Here is a 14,267-nt window from a genome sequence, read left to right as displayed (position 1 = left end):
GTGCGCACATGTCACTCCCAAACTGTCATCGTCCCTCCCCACATGCTTCATTGTAGCTGTGTTGTCACACTTTTATGTAGTATATGTGGCTTGTGTATATGTACTTTATTTCCACCGAGCTCAGACGTCATGATGCTTTGCTCCACCTGCTTCAGAACACCATGCCTAAAGACAGGGCCAGATGCTCTCAGAATCGTCACAGTCCTTGCGTCATCAATGTGATTCCCCGGTGTCACCTAAGACACAGTCCAAACTCAGTTTGCCCGGTGGAAGGAGACCATGTCTTCATTCCTAGTTACATCATCGTGGAGAATATCGCTTTCAGTCAAGAAGCTGAGGCTGCTCATGTCACTGGGAGCCATTTGCTTCCAGAAAGTAGCCCCCCTTTTTTCTGTTACATTCTGAGTCATGTTTCTCCAGGTCTTTCTAATCTTAGCTTTCATCCTCTATCTTCCCCCCTCAACAATCTGATGCTGTGGGAAAGAGATTCGATAGTTGACTTTAGAGACGGGGATTTTAGTAAGATTGAGTTGCATTTTATTTCTACTGGCACGGCAATCTCGTTCACTTTTCTGAGAGTTCTAGTGTTTTTTTCTAAAATCCTGGAAGCTGTGACAATATCATCAGCTCTAATCTGGGGATTGGTTGTTGAGCCGGTGGGTTATGTAGAGATTTTGCTTCTCCTGTGTTTTTCTGTCTGCCTCCAGGCCATTTCACTGAACTCAAGTATTTTCCTGACAGTGAAAATCAAAGGAAAGGAAACTGAATACGCATTTTCTTACTTTTTTTTTTTTTTTTTAACAGCTCTGGCTAAAGAGTTGGTAGTGACTGAATTTCAGGCTAAATTTAGGTTTATGGATTATGACTGAATTTCCTTTCTCAGAATCTCCTTGTCTCCTTTAGTGAGAAGAATCAAGAGTTACTTTAAAAAATAAAGTGCACTAAGGAATTTAAAGACTTTGTGTCAGTACAAGAGTAATTTTTATAAGAACTGTCAGTCGGAAACTGATATTGCCACTAATGAGAAAGAAACAGTCTGTCAGGATTCAGAGACATCCTTCCTATTTGATGTGTCAGAGGAAATCCACTTCTTTAGTTATGATTATAATTCATTTCCCTTTCACCATTTTGCTTTTTCATTTTCATGTCTTTGTGACTTTGTATGAAGTGCTTAACTACTATATCCAAAATATATTAGAACTATTAAAAACATACATTTATATCTTCCTGGGTATCTTAATAAAAATGGATTTTTTTGTTATGTTATATTATTTGAAAAAGCTTGCAACCAAGCTTTTACACTATTGAATTATTTACTCTAAAACCTCTGTTTTATTAATAGTTTACTAAAATATGAATTCTGGCATGAAAAGTACTAAAGTACTTTGAGATTAATTTAGATCCATAGACAATCCATCTCAGAAGAAATATGTTTATTTAACTTGGAAAAGTTAAATGCATGGCTAAAATGGCAAGAAAGGGAAATGGCAGTAGAAAGAAACATGACAAAACCCAGCATTTGTTCCATAAAAGTGTATTTACTGATTAAATATAGATGAAAAATATATGGGCTCCCCAGATGGCGTTAGTGGTGGGGAATCCATCTGCCAATGCAGGAGATGCAAGAGTCCCTGGGTCCCTAGGTTGGGAAGATTCCCCAAAGAATGCCTGAGTGACTGAGCACAGCACAAAAATAGATGCCTTGTCGCATGATACTGTTTTGTTGTCCTTAGTGCTCTTTTCAAGACAAGAAAGGTAGCATTCATTGATTGGTAATATGCCCATTGTCTGTCTTCTCAAAATTTGTTCTTTGAATTTCTTTGAATTTTAACATTGTCTATTTCTACCACAGAGTAGGAAGGGGTAAGAACTTGAGTGTCTCATGAACTATTAGAGAAACACTGAGGAATTCTCCCACTGTTCCCTAATTGGACCTTCCTAATTAAAAGACACTTACTCCTTGGAAGGAAAGTTATGACCAACCCAGACATCTTGGAATGTGAAGTCAAGTGGGCCTTAGAAAGCATCACTACGAACAAAGCTAGTGGAGACGATGGAATTCCAGTTGAGCTATTTCAAATCCTGAAAGATGATGCTGTGAAAGTGCTGCACTTAACATGCCAGCAAACTTGGAAAACTCAGCAGTGGCCACAGGACTGGGAAAGGTCAGTTTTCATTCCAATCCCAAAGAAAGGCAATGCCAAAGAATGTTCAAACTACCACACAATTGCACTCATTTCACACGCTAGTAAAGTAATGCTCAAAATTCTCCAAGCCAGGCTTCAGCAATGTTCAAGCTGGTTTTAGAAAAGGCAGAGGAACCAGAGATCAAATTGCCAACATCCACTGGATCATCAAAAAAGCACTAGAGTTCCAGAAAAACATCTATTTCTGCTTTATTGACTATGCCAAAGCCTTTGACTGTGTGGGTCACAATAAACTGTGGAAAATTCTGAAAGAGATGGGAATACCAGACCACCTGACCTGCCTCTTGAGAAACCTATATGCAGGTCAGGAGGCAACAGTTAGAACTGGACATGGAACAACAGACTGGTGCCAAATAGGAAAAGGAGGATGTCAAGGCTATATATCGTCACCCTGCTTATTTAACTTCTATGCAGAGTACATCATGAGAAACACTGGGCTGGAAGAAGCACAAGCTGGAATCAAGATTGCCGGGAGAAATATTAATCACCTCAGATATACCTCAGATGATACCACCCTTATGGCAGAAAGTGAAGAGGAACTAAAAAGCCTCTTGATGAAAGTGAAAGAAGAGAGTGAAAAAGTTAATTTAAGCTCAACATTCAGAAAACTAAGATCATGGCATCTGGTCCCATCACTTCCTGGGAAATAGATAGGGAAACAGTGGAAACAGTGTTAGACTTTATATTTTTGGGCTCCAGAATCACTGCAGATAGTGATTGCAGCCATGAAATTAAAAGATGCTTACTCCTTGGAAGGAAAGTTATGACCATAGATAGCATATTCAAAAGCAGAGACATTACTTTGCCAACAAAAGTCTGTCTAGTCAAGGCTATGGTTTTTCCAGTGGTCATGTATGAATGTGAGAGTTGGACTGTGAAGAAAGCTGAGTGCCGAAGAATTGATGCTTTTGAAGTGTGGTGTTGGAGAAGACTCTTGCAAGTCCCTTGGACTGCAAGGAGATCCAACCAGTCCATCCTAAAGGAGATCAGTCCTGGGTGTTCTTTGGAAGGACTGATGCTGAGGCTGAAACTCCAGTCCTTTGGCCACCTGATGCAAAGAGTTGACTCATTGTAAAAGACCCTGATGCTGGGAGGGATTGGGGGCAGGAGGAGAAGGGGATGACAAAGGATGAGATGGCTGGATGGCATCACAGACTCGATGGACATGAGTTTGAGTGAACTCCAGGAGTTGGTGATGAACAGGGAGGGTTGGCGTGCTGTGATTCATGGGGTCGCAAAGACTCAGACACGACTGAGCGACTGAACTGAACTGAATGGAGCTTAATCACAATGTCTGTAATAGTTGGTATATCAAGCACACCAGTTGAGTTGTGATCTTAGTTTCAAGTGTTCCTGAAAAAATAGTAGTGATCCAATTTACAGTTCCCCCCTACCTACAATCTGTGTTGTGTTTTAGTTGCTCAGTCGTGTCCGACTCTTGGCAGTCCCATGGGCTGTAGCTTGCCAGACTCCTCAGTCCATGGAATTCTCCAGGCAAGAATACTGGAGAGGTTTGCCATGGGGTCCTCCAGGGGATCTTCCTGACCCAGTGATGATAACCCATGTCTCTTGCATTGCAGGCAGATTCTTTACTGTCTGAGCCACCAGGGAAGCCCTACCTACAATTCTCATTATTAAAAAAAGAATTGTGATGTCTCTGAGCCTGGAGGAAACTTGAGTCCAAGTTTATTGATTTTTAATTCACAAGAAAGGAAAAAGTCTAGGTTATTTCTCCAAAGGCCTGTCCTAGGGACACAAAACATGTACTGAGCTCTGATGATGGTCATAAGATAAAATATTCGTATGAATTTTGCTTTGAGGTTCCCCCACCCCCACAAAACTGTGGTTCCTCTTTTTAAAAACTCCATCCTTACCTACAGAAGCATTCAGCTTTTTGTCCAGGGCTGATGATTTCTAGGGTCGCCTTCATCTTTGTTCATGTCAGCAGCCTCCTTATTCTTTCAGCAATGAACTATTTTCAGCTATTACTGTGAAAGCCTGACCTTGGGAATGACAGGAATGAACTTAGTGGTTTCTTCAGCTCTTAATCTCATGGCTGAGATCTCATATTTGAACCCAAGTGACCGTCACTGTTCCAACGATGTCTGGCCCTGTGAATGCCACTGGGCACAGGATCGATGGGGTCAACTCTAAAGGTATGATTTCTCCAGAATTTCTTTTTTATGTTAAATCCAAGTAGTGCTTTAAAGATGACAAGTCCCCTCCAAGATTTCAGAACCAAGGAAGCTCCAAGAGAGAAACCTGATCTCTTGAGAATGGCATTCTCTTACTGACACCCCACCCGCCACCCCTACCCCTCACCATTACACGATTCTTCTTTTTTGTTAAAACAGCACATCAGGATGCTTGAGGCTGGTGCACTGGGCTGACCCAGAGGGATGGTATGGGGAGGGAGGTGGGAGGGGGGTTCAGGATGGGGAACACGTGTACACCCGTGGCGGATTCATGTTGATATATGGCAAAACCAATACAATATTGTAAAGTAATTAGTCTCCAATTAAATAAATAAATTTAAATAAAAAAAAATAGCACATGCCTTTGTATCTGCTCCTTTCCGTAGTCTTTAAGACTCTGAATTAGGAAGAGCATCGGATCCCTAGCTCAAAAGCTTTCCTTCTAAGACTTGTCCAGGTTGCCTTTGAGAGCAGGGAGCAGCGTGTGGGTACTGTGGTTTGTTTTCCTTTCCGGAAAGGAAGATCCCTTGTGTGCATCACCTGCCCTCACACACACCGGCTGGGCTGCTGCCTCCTGTGTGACGGGGCCATGCTGACCATGTCTGGGTTTCTAAAGAAAATAAGAGCCCAGGCTTTTAATTCCGCTCAGACCCTCAAGCCATGTATGGTCCAGGAGGATGAATTTAGAGAATGACAGACAGGTGCTTGTTCCCCTGGAAGGGGAAGGGGAGTCAGAATGTGTCTTGGCTTGCTTTTGTATCTTTTTGGTTTGTTTGCACCAACAAGAACTTATTCAGGTCCTGCTCTATCTCTGGCCCTGGGCTCTGTTCCTTGTCAGTTTTGCTGAAGACAATGAGGCCCAGCAGCAACCCTAACCTGCCTCCCGTCTCCCTTTCAGCCCTCAAGAAAGGTGCTCCAGCTGCGTGTGAGGACGATCTGGGTCTGAATCTTGTTTCCGCCATGTTGGGACATCCAGGCCGCAGACTGCATTTTTTCCCCACCCTCCTTTCCCCTCTCTCCCTTGAGGAAACATCTTCCCTCTTCTCTGGTCTCTCTTGGTGGCACTAAAGGTAGGCAAGCTGCGCTTTCCTGGCTAGGCCACTGCTCCCTTAGGACCTGAGTCCTGAGAAAGGTTTGATAAAAACTGTGGTGCCCACTTATCACAATAGAAGCACTGGACAACTCTGTGAGTGATTCCTGAGCTGCAAGTCGCCTGTTCCGGTCTTGTTTCCTGGTTCTCTGTCAATGCAGGCGGCTGCTACCTTCCTGTCCACAGACACCCCCTTCTGCTTGTTAGCCAGAGTTGGTTCCTGTGGCCTGGAGTCAAAGGAGTCCTGACCCACACGACTTGGAATCTCTCAGTCTTAGTTTCTGCGTTTCTAAACTAGACAAATAATACCTACCTGTCAGAGTGGGTGTGAATGGAATGAAAGAGCATAGAAAAGAGCTCAGCCCTAGGCTGGGCACATGGGGGGCTTGAAATGGATGGCGGTTGGGGTCATGATGAACATTTGTCATGTTGGTGGCAACCTGAAGTGGTTCAGCCTCTGTGAAAGACAGTATGGAGGAGCCTCAGAAAAAGAGAAAATAGAATTACCATATGATCCGACAATCCCACTCCTGGGCGTATGTCTGGAGAAAGCCATGGTTTGAAAATACACATGCAGCCCAGTGTTCACTGCAGCACTGTTTACAACAGCCCGGACGTGGGAGCAACCTAAACGCCCATCGACAGGAACGCATAAAGAGGAAGTGGTGCATATATACAACGGAACATTGCGGTGGCGGCAGCCTGGTCACTTAGTCATGTCCGACTCTTTGCGACTCTATGGACTGTAGCCCGCCAGGCTCCTCTGCCCATGGGATTCTCCAGGCAAGAATACTGATGTGGGTTGCCATTTCCTTCTCCAGGGGATCTTCCTAACCCAGGGATCAATCCTGTGTCTCCTGCAATGGCAGGCAGATTCTTTACCACTGAGCCACCAGGGAATAGAATATTGCTCAACCATAAAAAAGAACGCAATAACGCCACTTGGAGAACATGGATGGACCTTGAGATTACTGGACTAAATGAAGTCAGTCAGACAGAGACAAGTACTATGAGATACCACTTAGATGTGGAATCTAAAACATGACACAAATGAACATATCCACAAAATGGAAACAGACTCAGACATAGTTACTAAGTGGGAGGGGGTGGGTGGGATGGTGGGTGGGGGAGGAGTGGAGTGGGAGGTTGGGGTTAGCCGATGTACACTATTATATATAGAATGGATAAACAACAAGGTCCTTCTGTATCACACAGGGAACTCTATTCAGTATCCTGTGGTAAACATAATGGAGGAGAATATAAAATAACAGAATGTATATATGTGTTTAACTGAATCACTTTGGTATATGGCAGTAGTTAGCACAACATTGTATATCAGATCAGATCAGATCAGTCGCTCAGTCGTGTCTGACTCTTTGTGACCCCATGAATCGCAGCACGCCAGGCCTCCCTATCCATCACCAACTCCCAGAGTTCACTCAGACTCATGTCCATCGAGTCGGTGATGCCATCCAGCCATCTCATCCTCTGTCGTCCCCTTCTCCTCCTGCCCCCAATCCCTCCCAGCATCAGAGTCTTTTCCAATGAGTCAACTCTTCACATGAGGTGGCCAAAGTACTGGAGTTTCAGCTTTAGCATCAGTCCTTCCAAAGAAATCCCAGGTCTGATCTCCTTCAGAATGGACTGGTTGGATCTCCTTGCAGTCCAAGGGACTCTCAAGAGTCTTCTCCAACACCACAGTTCAAAAGCATCAATTCTTTGGTGCTCAGCCTTCTTCACAGTCCAACTCTCACATCCATACATGACCACAGGAAAAACCATAGCCTTGACTAGACGAACCTTTGTTGGCAAAGTAATCTCTCTGCTTTTGAATATGCTATCTAGGTTGGTCATAACTTTCCTTCCAAGGAGTAAGTGTCTTTTAATTTCATGGCTGCAGTCACCATCTGTAGTGAGTTTGGAGCCCAGAAAAATAAAGTCTGACACTGTTTCCACTGTTTCCCCATCTATTTCCCATGAAGTGGTGGGACCGGATGCCATGATCTTCATTTTCTGAATGTTGAGCCAACTTTTTCACTCTCCAATTTCACTTTCATCAAGAGGCTTTTTAGTTCCTCTTCACTTTCTGCCATAAGGGTGGTGTCATCTGCATATCTGAGGTTATTGATATTTCTCCCGGCAATCTTGATCCCAGCTTGTGCTTCTTCCAGCCCAGCATTTCTCATGATGTACTCTGCATATAAGTTAAATAAACAGGGTGACAATATACAGCCTTGATGTACTCCTTTTCCTATTTGGAACCAGTCTGTTGTTCCATGTCCAGTTCTAACTGTTGCTTCCTGACTTGCATACAAATTTCTCAAGAGGCAGGTCAGGTGGTCTGGTATTCCCATCTCTTTCAGAATTTCCCACAGTTTATTGTGATCCACACAGTCAAAGGCTTTGGCATAGTCAATAAAGCAGAAATAGATGTTTTTCTGGAACTCTCTTGCTTTTTCCATGTTGTATATCAACTATACGTCAATTAAAAAAAGTCCCCAGAAAACGTTTGTCACATTCTCGACTTAGGAGCCCTGTCTTGGAGTGGTCCCAGTCCAAATCCCTCTGAGGGGACGTTCCTCCTTCAGGGGTGACCTGGCCACCTGGATCCACCGAGGAGAGAGAGGCTCAGATACATAAAAAGTGAAGATAAGTCAGAACCTCGAAAGCAGTGAAGAGACCAACAGAGAGGAGAGGTGTGAGGAGGCAGGAAGAAGCATCTGGAGTTGGGAGGGGACAGAGTCGGGGTGGGGAAGGAGGCAGCTGAAACTGGTGCCCCCTTCCTCGCCTTGCTCCCGTACTTGGAATCCCGAGACTCCTGCCACTTCCGGCTCATTCTTGATTCTGCTGGCACAGTCAGCTGTGTTCTGCCCAAGTCCTGTCCATGGACATGGATGCTTTCACTTTTCAAAGAAGCACTTATCCCTTCATTATTTTTGATCTTTTTGTTTTTGAACCATTGGAAACAACATCTTTTCAGTCTTTCCTACCAAGAAGCACATCACTGACACCTCAATCACCTTAATGTCACCTGTCTCTACAGGGATAACAAGTATCAGTGTGCTTTTCCCGGAGGAATCACTCCAGGGGACACGGGAGTCACCGCAGGCATGTTGAAGCCAGTCTGTGTGGGTTCAAACTACAGTTTTTCTACGTTGTGTAACTTGTGGAAAGTCATGTGACCTCTCTCTGCCTTAGCTTCCCCATCTGTAAAATACAGGCTGATAACAGGAGTACTCTATCATGAAGATTCGGAGATAAAAAAGCACGTGGCCCCAGGTTAGACTTAAAGTAAGTGCTCCATAAATATATTTGCTAAGATGACGTTTGTTGCAAGCATCAGAAATAAACATTGCTCACTTTGAGAAAAAAGGAAGAATGCATTGGAAAGATGCGAGGGGCATTCACAGAATTTAAGACAGAGTTCGTATGGAATGTAATTTAAAAAGTGATACAAATGAACTTATTTACAAAAGAAATGGACTTAAAGAACTCAAAATCAAACGTATGGTTATCAAAGAGAAAACATGGGGAGAAATGATAAATTAGGAATTTGGGATTGACATATACAAACTGCTGCTGCTGCTGCATTGCTGCTGCTGCTAAGTCGATTCAGTCGTGTCTGACTCTGTGCGACCCCATAGACGGCAGCCCGCCAGGCTCCCCCCTCCCTGGGATTCTCCAGGCAAGAACACTGGAGTGGGTTGCCATTCCCTTCTCCAATGCATGAAAGTGAAAAGTGAAAGTGAAGTCGCTCAGTTGTGTCTGACCCTCAGCGACCCCATGGACTGCAGTCTTCCAGGCTCCGCCATTCATGGGATTTTCCAGGCAAGAGTACTGGAGTGGGGTGCCATTGCCTTCTCCGATATACACACGACTATACATAAAATAGATAATCAACAAGGACCTACTGTGGAGCACAGGGAACTCAATATTCTGTAATGACCTATATGGGAAAAGAATCTGAAAACGAACGGCTATGTGTATATGCACAACTGAGTCACTTTGCTGTACACCTGAAACTAATACAATATTTTAACTACACTCCAATAGTAAAAAAAAAAAAAAAAGAGAGAGAGCACAGGGCAGGGCTGGGCCCTGGATCTTTCCACAAGTCTGTTGGGGTCGCTGCCTCTCCGTTCATGCGTGGTGCCTTAAAGACCAAGCAGTGGGAAGAACCAAGTTATGTCCTATGGGGAAACTGCTTGGCTGGATGCTGCTTAAGCCTTTTGAAGAAGCATAATCTTTGCCTCTCTTTTCCTGCTTATCCAAAATGAATTTGATGTTCGTAAAGGGCAAGGCTCAGATTGAGCCTGGAAAGAGAGGAGCCCTAGAAAGCCAGGCTCCTTTTAAATCCTCACCCAAGACAGAATCCCTGTGGAGAAAAGGATTTTATCAGCCTTGAAATTAAGGTAGGAACACTCAGAAAGCTGCAGATCACCATTCATCCCAAAGACCTTGACCTAACAAAAAGGTTTCATATTTTCTACACAATACTGCTAAGCAGTTGTGTCAATTATTGAAATAATCTTTGTTGGGTTCTGTGTGGTGTTAAATACTATCTGTACTCCAGGGGTTGGAAATTTAGATGGAAGGGGCAGATATGTAAAAAAAAAAAAAATGTTCTAAATTGCTTTGGAATTTAGAAATAATCAAGTAGATGCTTTTAGAGGGTGATCTGCAACTGTAACTTAGAACCTTTTAGGGGGAAACTTTTTGAAGAAAGGGACTGACGCAATCCTTTATTGAATAGCACAGTAAATGCCACAGTGGTGATCATGTTAGACAACTTCCGTAAGTGTGAAGTGTCAGTCTAGAGTCGGGACGAGGATGAGGACGGCAGACCCTTCCCGATGCACTTGCTCTGCGTTGCGCCTCATGCACCGCTCGTATTAATACATCGGCTTCTCCCAGCAGCCCCGTGAAGTAGCTGCTGTTATTATCTCCATTTACAGGTCAGGGAACCGAAGCCCAGAAAGGTGCTTAACTCACCCCAAACCACACAGTGAGCAGCAGCCATAGATGTAACCTTGGGTCACCTAAGACCTTAGCCCAGGCTCTCAGCCAGCACATAATATGGTAGTTTGCAGCTTGGGAACTTCACGTGTTGTGCACACCATGCACTGATATACACCAACTCTACATTGTCTTGTTATCACTCCCAGAAGCCTTTATTCCACAAAGGGTGTCAAAAAATAAACTGAGGCATGTTAAAAATTCTAGAAGTTTATCTGAGCAAACATTGATTCAAATCAGACGGCATCCCATCTGTCAGACAGAAAGGAGCTCCAGGAAGTTGTTCAAGATGGAAGACTTTGATAGGGAGCCAGAACAAGGACGTTATGCCAGACAGAAAGTGGGTTCCTGACTGCAAGAGTACTTTCCTTCAGGGGCTCCTAGGGGTCCATCAGGCAGACCAAACACTTGGTGTTGATCAGGTGACTCCTGATTGACTGGTTCAAGATTCCATTTCCTGGAGAGCTGAGACTGTAAGAGAAGCTAAGTCTCAGTTTGATGAAGTGGGGCTTAGCATAAGTGACTCCATTTGGGAATTGTCCTTTTGTTTCTAACAAGGATCAGCAGAAGCTGCTCAAGGCTGTGCAGTTGGTGTATGAAGCAAAGTCTGGAGCACAAACCCAGGCATCCCCAACTCTGTTGCCCTTCAGTTATTTTTTAAAATTAATTAGCTATTTATTTTTGTCTGTGTTGGGTCTTTGTTGCTGCACGGGCTTCCTCTGGTTGTGGCGAGTGGGGGCTACTTTCTTAGCAGCAGTGGGCAAGCTTCTCATCACGGTGGCTTCTTGCGTTGCAGAGCACTGGTTCTGGGATGTGGGCTCAGTCGCTGGGGCACACGGGCTTTGCTGCTCTGCAGCGCGTGAAATGTGCCCGGACCAGAGTTCAAACCCGTCTCCTGCATTGGCAGGGGCATTCTTCACCTCTGAGCCACCTGGGAAGCCCAGTCTATGCTTTTTTCCTGTTGTTGTTGTTGTTTTTAAGATTATTACAATCTGGGTAAAACTGATGCATATGTTTTCTACCTTCAGCTTCTCTGTGTTCTCCACACTATATTCTGATGCTTGTTATGGATAATATATCGATACGCAGTAGACCCTTGAACGACATGGGTTTGACCTGTGTGGGTCCTCTTATACACAGATATTTTTTCAGTAAATATGTACTATGGTACTACATGGTCCGAAGTTAGTTGACTCCAAAGATGCAGAACCCTGAACAGAAGGGCTGACTGTATAGTTAGTTATACATGGATTTTCAACTGCATGGCAGCTGGCACTCCCTAGCCCCCACATGGTCTGTGGGTCAACTGTGATAAAAAGAAGACTCTGAGAAGTGGGGTCTCAGAATTATGCAACACAGGTGTAGGCAGAGAATCTGAAATACTAAATTCTCCTAATGGCTTCAACTTGAATTTCTGAGAATGATTCTTCACAGATTGTGTACAGATTAAAGTCTATCCATGGGGACTTTTGGAAGAGGAAACGGCAACCCACTCTAGTATTCTTGCCTGGAAAGTTTCACGCACAGAGCAGCCTGGCAGACTGCAGTCCACGCAGTCACGTAGAGCTGGACACGACCAAGCAGCACAGCCCCACAATACAGGGACTTTGAGCCCCCGTCACTGACTACGCGAGTGAAGGCACTTGCCAGTTCAGTGGTAAGAGAAACAAAATGGTACACGGATAAGATCTGCCCTCTAAAAGAATCAGCGAAAATATCTTAGTACACATTCATCAATTTTCTTTAAAAACAAAACAAAGAAACAACACATGAAAGCTTTTGAGATTAGAAACGTAACCTTTACATGTCTGCACAAATGGCTTGGGACTGAAGAACAGGAAGCCTGCTACTCAAATGGCACTTGGCCTCAAGACACTGCCTAAATTCTCCCATCTGAAAAGTGGAGTCGTAAAACTAGCTCATTTTATATGAGAAAGATGATTAATGAGATGCAGTATCCCTCTGCTTCATGAACCAAACGTTTGGTATTTCAGGATAGATTATCAACTTCTAAAAATAGCCAAAGAAAACTTCAGAAATGACCAAAGCCAGTCATAGATTTCTTGGGGCCAGAATTTGTCATTTTATGACCGAGAGCATGATAAAACACAGAAACCACCTCCCTGCCAGGGGCTTGCATCATGAAAAGGCCAACTATGCTCAAAGGTTTTTTCTAGACACCCAATAACATTATTTACAGGTGAGGCCTGGGTTGCTCTAACCTCAGGATTTTCTCGAGTGTTTCCATCACTGTGAGCAAGCTCAGAAATGCCAGTGTGGACCATCAATGCCTGCAAACATCTTCTTTGATCTCACTTGATCGTGGTTTTGTGTGAACTCAGATCCAAGCACAAATAAAGCGGCATTAAGTGTACAAGAGAGATATTTAGTCTTTAAGCATGCCTCCTCCAAGTTAAGTCAACAGGCAGGCTTTGCGGGAAATTAAAAAAAGAGACACCCAGGCAAATTAGCATAGCCAGCACAGCCAGAAAAGTCAGATAGGTTTTAGTTTATTTATTCATTCTTTTACTTATTCACTCTGTCCACTTTTCAACATCATTTCTTGAATGTCTGTCTTACGGTAAGCGAGAACATCACATCATAGGGTACTTTGTTCATCCTCCGCAACTGACGAGGCATGAAGGTGAGTGGACCCACCTTATACATAAGACATTGGAGGCCCAGGGAGTGTAAGAGACTCAGTGAAGGTCACTCAGCCAGGATGTGGAGGGGTCTCGATAGGAACGCCAGGCAGTTTGGTTTCCTGCCAGGCCAGGTTCAAACCTTCCAGTGTCTGCATTCCCTGTGAGGAGCATCTTACATGCAGGCGCCAGGGCTCCGTCTCCAGATATTTTGATTTGGTTGGCCTGGCAAGGGGAACAGGGGTCTCCATGATTCTGAGAGGACTTTCATCAGTCAACTGTACTTTGATAAGCACTGTGTATTATGTTGTCACTCAATAGACTGTAGTTTTTTTCAGAACAGTTCTGAGATCTTCACCCAAAAATGAAAATAATAATATCTACCTTGATTCCTGATGGGAACATGAAAGATGCTGCATGGACAGCTGTGTCCCTGACACACAGAAACTGCTTTGTAAATGATACATCTCTTTCCTAGCAAAGCTGGGAAGACCAGAATATTCAACACTGGGCGCTTTAGAGATCGGCCAGTTGATGAGATGAATGGCTGCCTGCCCTAAATCAGGGCTAAGGGACCGCGAAGAGGTACAGAAGTGGAGTTTCCCTAAGCAAGGAAGGGAAGTATTATAGAATGAATGATGTATGTGCTGTGTGCTCAGTCACGTCTGACTTTTTGTGACCCCATGGGCTGTAGCAACCAGTTTCCTCTGTCCATGGAATTTTCCAGGCAAGAGTACTGGAGGGGGTTGCCATTTCCTTCTCCAGGGGATCTTCCCAACCCAGGGATCAAACCTAAGTCTGTTGCATCTCCTGCATTGGCGCAGCACCACCTGGGAAGCCCCTAGATAGAGTCACAATCGAGAAGTAAGGTCGTCTCCACTGCCGAAGTGCTCCAGGGAGGCCTCCCCAGTGCCAACAGCACTGCGGGCCACGGTGTGACTGTGGCAGTCAGTTACGGCTCTCAAAACATCCCTGCTTCCACCCTAAAGCTGAGATGGTAAAAGCTTCTTCACAGCATTGTTGTGACGATTAAATGAATAAGAGTATACAGAGGAGTCCCCCTGAAAGGAAGATGTTGTCTGACACGGAGTGGACGTGAAAATGGTATCTCTGGAGA

This window comes from Bos indicus x Bos taurus, chromosome 27, assembly GCF_003369695.1.
Source record: "Bos indicus x Bos taurus breed Angus x Brahman F1 hybrid chromosome 27, Bos_hybrid_MaternalHap_v2.0, whole genome shotgun sequence".
In the NCBI taxonomy this organism is placed as follows: domain Eukaryota; kingdom Metazoa; phylum Chordata; class Mammalia; order Artiodactyla; family Bovidae; genus Bos; species Bos indicus x Bos taurus.
The sequence above is the reverse complement of the archived record's forward strand: the minus strand, read 5'-3'. Positions refer to the sequence as shown.